The sequence below is a fragment of the Capricornis sumatraensis genome, chromosome 6 (assembly GCF_032405125.1).
Source record: "Capricornis sumatraensis isolate serow.1 chromosome 6, serow.2, whole genome shotgun sequence".
In the NCBI taxonomy this organism is placed as follows: Eukaryota; Metazoa; Chordata; class Mammalia; order Artiodactyla; family Bovidae; genus Capricornis; species Capricornis sumatraensis.
Genome location: NC_091074.1, coordinates 79,432,688 through 79,438,687, shown reverse-complemented (window position 1 = coordinate 79,438,687; position 6,000 = coordinate 79,432,688).

Below are 6,000 nucleotides of genomic sequence, written 5' to 3'. Positions count from 1 at the left end.
TTCCAGTAGTCATGTATGGATGTGAGAGTTGGACTATAAAGAAAGCTGAGCACTGAAGAATTGATGCTTTTAAACTGTGGTGTTGGTGAAGACTCTTGAGAGTCCCTTGGACTGCAAGGAGATCCAACCAGTCCATCCTAAAGGAGATCAGTCCTGAGTGTTCATTGGAAGGACTGATGCTGAAGCTGAAACTCCAATACTTTGGCCACCTGATGCGAAGAGCTGACTCATTTGAAAAGATCCTGATGGTGGGAAAGATTGAGGGCAGGAGGAGAAGGGATGACAGAGGATGAGATGGTTCGATGACATCACTGACTCAATGGACATGAGTTTGAGTGAACTCTGGGAGTTGGTGATGGACAGAGAAGCCTGGCGTGCTGCAGTTCATGGGGTCGCAAAGAGTTGGACACGAGTGAGCAAGTGAACTGAACTGAAGAGTAAACAAGTTTCCTTGTTTCCCTAACCCTCGCCACATTGAACTTAAATTCTTTGCTAGTCTAAGAAGTAAAAATGGGGCACCACAGTATTGTGGTTTTAATTTTCATTCACATCACAGAAAAGGTTCTTGTGCCTTTCCTTTTCATGTACAATGTGGGCTTGTCAAGGTGTCTGGATATGAAGAGCTTGTTGTTTTAGTCACTAATTCATGTCCAACTCTTTGTGACCCCATGGACTACAGCCCACCAGGCTCCTCTGTCCATGGGATTTCCCAGTCATGAATACTGGAATGGGTTGCCATTTCCTCCTCCAGGGGATCTTCCTGACCCAGGGATCAAACCCAGGTCCCCTGCCCTGCAGGCCAATTCTTTACCGTCTGAGCCACCAGAGAAGCTCAATTCCATCCATAACTTCCCCTTAGTTTGCCTTCAGTGATGTTGTCCAAATCAAGGAAGATATTTGATAGCTTCCACATCTCTCATTCCTTCCTTTTTCACCACACTCCATATGGGACTCACAGCATGCTTGAGAAGAAATATAAATATTGCACATACAGGGCCAAGAAGTCAGAGGCTGTATGTATAAATCTGTCCAATTAAAGTCTAGATCTTGGGTCCAAAAAACATTAAGTGCTATTGTGTCCACATAACTGGAGGGAGAAGATTAGACTTTCACATAACCTGTCAAAAGCCTGTGGGTCTCCAATGGAAAACCCCAGGTATTATAAAAAGATTATTTTTTCTATGCTTCTACCACTTCTATATTGATCCAAAAAAGCAGGTATGATGGGTATTGTAATTTTTTTCACTGATCTATATCCTTGCACAAACAATTATTTTCAACTCGTCTCTTTAACCAAAGCAAAAGTTCTTGGGCTTTTCCCTCCTGTGCATCTCCACTCTGCCCCAAGGAATTACTATCAGCTGTCTTTTTAAAACATTGATCAATTTTTCCTTTGTGAACAAGTCTGTTCATATTATTACCTTTCCCAAGAAAGAAATAGACAATTGGTTGCTTTGTATGGTACATATGCTTATATTGCCCCTGAAAGAAGTTTCCAGTGACTAAATATACTTTTCCATTACTTTAGACTCTTGACCTGGCTATTGGTTTTCTCACCAGAATAAAAGGGAAGCTAGGAAATAAGTTTTGTAATATTGACAAGTCATCCCTACTTATTATAAGACTTCTCGAAGCTGACCTCGAAGTTTTGGCAAGATATTCCAAGAGTCAAGAAAACTTATCTGCTTTTAAAGCTTCTAGGCTTCTCCAATACAGCTCTGTTTGAAGTGGCAAACTAAGCTGTGGTCCAAATTCTTTGTTCTGTAAATCCTCTGAGGGACCAAATGTATCTCCATACTTCTTAAAATACTGAGCCACATTTCTCTGAGTCTTGGCCTCTTCATTTTGCTTCATATTGTTCCTGGGTTTTAGAAGGACAACGTAATCATCACACACACACACACACAAATCAAAGGGCCTTTTCAAAGAGTTTATCCAGTAGTGAGACAAAAAGCTTTTCCTGTAAAATCAAGAATAAGACCAGGATGTCCTGTTTACTACTTGCATTCAATATCTTATTGGCAATTCTATGCACTTTATTTTGGCTATTATTACATCAGCTCTACCTCAGATCATCAGGCATTAGATCCTGGAGGTTGGGGACCCCTGCTCTAGGGGGTGTTCCCTCTATTGTTGCGGGTGGACTATGTAGGCGGTGTCATAGGCCTGGTTGCTAGGGCCTACCTTGTGTGGAGGCTGCCAGCTGTTCATTAGTGGTACCTGGTCACAAGGAAGCTGACTGCAGAACCCCATGGGACCTGGAGCTAGTGCTGGCTCACTGGTGGGCATGGCCAGGGTCCAGAAAACTCCAGGGCTGTTGCCCACCCACTGGTGGGTGAAGCCAGGTCCTGGGGTTAGTGCCAGATGACTGGCAGGCAGAGCCATGCCCTGGAGTCTGGCCACAGGGCCCAGGTATCCCGAGTTGGTGTCAGATCACTGGTGCAGGGTGGGGGTAGGGGGGTAGTTCCTGACACAGTTGGGGATCGAATCTGGCATGTCCTGAAGCTTGTATTCGCCTGCTAATAGGCAGGGATGGGGCCCAGTTGGTCGTGGCAAAGGGGCTTGCATAATTCAATGAAGCTATGAGCTATGCTGTGCAGTGCCACCCAAGATGGGTGGGTCATGGTGAAGAGTTCTGACAAAACATGGTTCACTGGAAAAGGAAATGGCAACCCACTCCAGTATTCTTGCCATGAGAATCCCATGGACAGTGTGAAAAGTATAGCTGTTACCAGTGTCTATACCCACAGCCTGAGCCGCACCCACCCACTGCCTCTCTGGGACACTCTTTCAGACCAGCAGGCAGCTCTAACCCAGGTTTCCATCAAGTGACCACTTTTGCCCTAGCTCCCAGTGTATGTGTGTGCTCTTTAAGACTGAAGTCTCTGCTTGCTCCAGTCCTGTGGGACATGCAAAATTAGGACCCTGCTTGCCTTCAAAGCCAAATGCTCTGGGGGTTCATCTTGCTGATGCAGGATCCCTGGGCTGGAAAGCCCAAATGGGGGGTCAGACTCTTCTGTGGAAAAGCCCTGCAATATAATTCTCTACTTTGTGGGTGGTCCACCCAGGAGTATGGTACTTGATGAGACTGTGAGTCTGCCCACTCCAGCCATCTCAGTGTGGTTCCTGCTTTCTGTCTGTAGTTGTAGAAGACCTATGCTGCTGGGGTCCTATCTTTTTTATCAGTGCTTGTTCTGCAAATAGTTGTAATTTGGGCTGCCCGTGAGAGGACCCAAGCTCAGGGTCTTTCTGCTCTGCCATCTTGCCCAGTCTGTATTGTGATCTTCTTTTCAGAATAACGACATGCAAGGGGGCCTCTCCTGGTGTCTCTTCCCCTTCTCTGGCTCCTCCTCCATTTGCCCTTCCCAGTTCTTAGTGGGAGGTTTCCTTGCTTGACCACTCTTAGTGTGGAAGATGCACCCCAGCACCCTCAGTCCAGGGAGGGCAGATCACTCCCTCTTACTTCAAGAAATACTTTGTAGGCCCTTCAGCCCTCCTTCCACCACACCTGCCTCTGCAGTATTCCAGTCGTGGCAGGATGATGTTATGAAAGCAGTACTCCTCAGTGTATCTTTTTCATCTCAAAACTGTGTGCCCAAGGCTGGACCCAAACTAGAATTGGCTGAGTATTTAGGGACCATCAGGGTATGGTGCTCCAGTGGAGTTTGGTAGGGGTCCTACCTCAATGGCCTTGTTGCAATAGCCCTTTCCTCTTCCCTTTCAGAGGTCCTGCCCTACTGCCCCTCTGTTCCCCGGAAGTCACGTGTTTCTTGCTTTTGCTTTTCCTTTTGTGGAGGACAGTCTGCCTTCATCTTCAGAGGAAGATAGAAATGAATTCTTGTCAGTCAAGTGTCAGGTCACTTATCCCTTTTCTCAGAGGACTTCCTTAGTGCCCACCTAAAGTATTAGCCTTGTCAGTGTTCATCATGTTTATTTAAGGTAAGCTTGATGAGAGCATGAAGTTGCCTTGTTTTATGTCCAATCCAAAGAGCACCTGACCCACGATAGGCACTTAATTGTTTCACTAGTGGTTGCTCATCTTTTCACTCTTCTCCCCATTGGAAGTTCTCACCTTAGAAGAGTTGGAAACATCAAACAGTACAAGAAAGGCCATTAAGTACAAAATACTCATGTGTTTATGAATTCATGACCAAATTAAATATGCAATTTTATATAAAAAGAGGCATGTGTGGATTTTTCTCCCCCATCCTCCCATTCTCCTCTAGAGTAGTTCTGAGTGACACGGGTGCAGGAGTGTGTGTTCTTGCTGTGTGACCCACTCCTTCCTTCTCGCTTTTATGCCTCAGGCTCAAGCTTGCCCTGCGTGAATGTGTCTCCTGCTCTGACTCAATTTCTGGGCACCAGGTTCCTGGGGGACTGCAATTCAGCCCCTTCTCCATCCCTCTCCTCCCTGACTGGGCTGGCCCAGGTCCCCCATAGCCTCCCCAGGTGGTATCTAAGTCCCACCTGGGCTTGCTGGGCTCCCTGGAGGTATGGACTGGCTCTGACAGAGCTATTGGGAAGAGGTGGTGAGACCCTGCTTGCTGGGATCCTTCTGTGGTCTCTCAAATTTGAGCCTCCTGCCACCTCTGAGCCACCTTCCTTTTCTGTCCCTGCTGGCCTTTCTGCATCCTCATCAGTGGGCCAGATGACTCAGGCCTGCAACCTCATGGAGACCTAATTCCCCTGCCGTTGGATTTCACATCCTGGCTCTCCCATACCCCTAGAATTCTTGGGAGGCCCCCATGGCCCCTCCTACGCCCTTCCCAGAGTGAAGGTGCTGGTGCAGAGCAGCACACCCCACCTCGGAGGCTCCCCTTCACCTCAACCTCACCCTGAGCTCAGCAAAAGTGAGCTGACCAGCCAGTAGAGGGCAGCACATGTCTGGTTTCCAAGCCTGCCATCTGGAGGACTTGGAGGGGAGGCAGCCATGGCCTTGAAGTCTAGGGCTTGGACACCATGGGTCACAGCCACTCAAGACGCACTTGACCTGCCACCTCCTGCTCCTTCTCTTGACAAGGCCTTGACCTCAAATCTCTAGGTCTTGGCACCACATAATGGATGCAGAAGTTCCATTTTTGCGGGGTTTGCTCTATGCCAGATTATTGGGGGTGGAGCCCCCCACACCGGGCCCTGGGACCAAAACCCAGTCCCTCTCCCTAAAGCATCTTTCTTAGATGAGATGAGTCCTGAGTGCTGAGGACAGGAGCTCAGTCTCTCTGGCTCCACCTTCTTCAGAGGGACCCTGTGTTCTGAATCTAAGAAGGGTGTGTGGAGTGAGATACAAATCAGAATTAGAAAAGGGGGAGAGGGTCAGTTGTGGCCCAGCTTTCCCCCATGGGGCTGAAAGATACTGTCTTAATCCTCCACCATCCTCCAGGCTCCTCCCCTCCTCTTCTCTGGACTGACCTTGGTTTTGCTCCTGTTCAAATCCCCCATTCTTCCCTGTTACCACCAACCAGCACTGAGTAAGGTCACGTGCTTCATTACGATCCTTCTTGACAAGGACTCCTATTCTCCATGTCAGTGCCCTTTTCCCTGACCTTTGACCCCTACCGCATCCCACCCCTTCAACACAGTCATATCCTACGGAGTTACCTGCTGAAGTTGAGAACAGTCTGATTCTCGTGACGGGTCCAACACCATGATGATTCCCGAGCCCACCCTCCCCACCCCTGCAACCTCATCCCCAGCATGCTGAAGGTGCGCACTGTGCCCTCCAGAGTCAGTCAGAGGGGCCAGGACGTCCTCGGTCACAGCCTGTGACACTGCTTTCCTGAAAAGCATCGGAGTAAATTCTACCATCTCGACCATTTCCTCATCCACATGGGACCCCTGCTTGGCTTTATAAAAATGAGAGCCATCCAGGGTCTTTTTCTGCTTTTCTTCCTTTGAGGGGATAGAGGCCACAATGTTTTTGTCGGTGGTGATTTTGTTCATTATTGTCTGCATTTTTTTGCAAAATTTACCCTCTCCCCATAAGAAGCTGTGCTGCCAGCA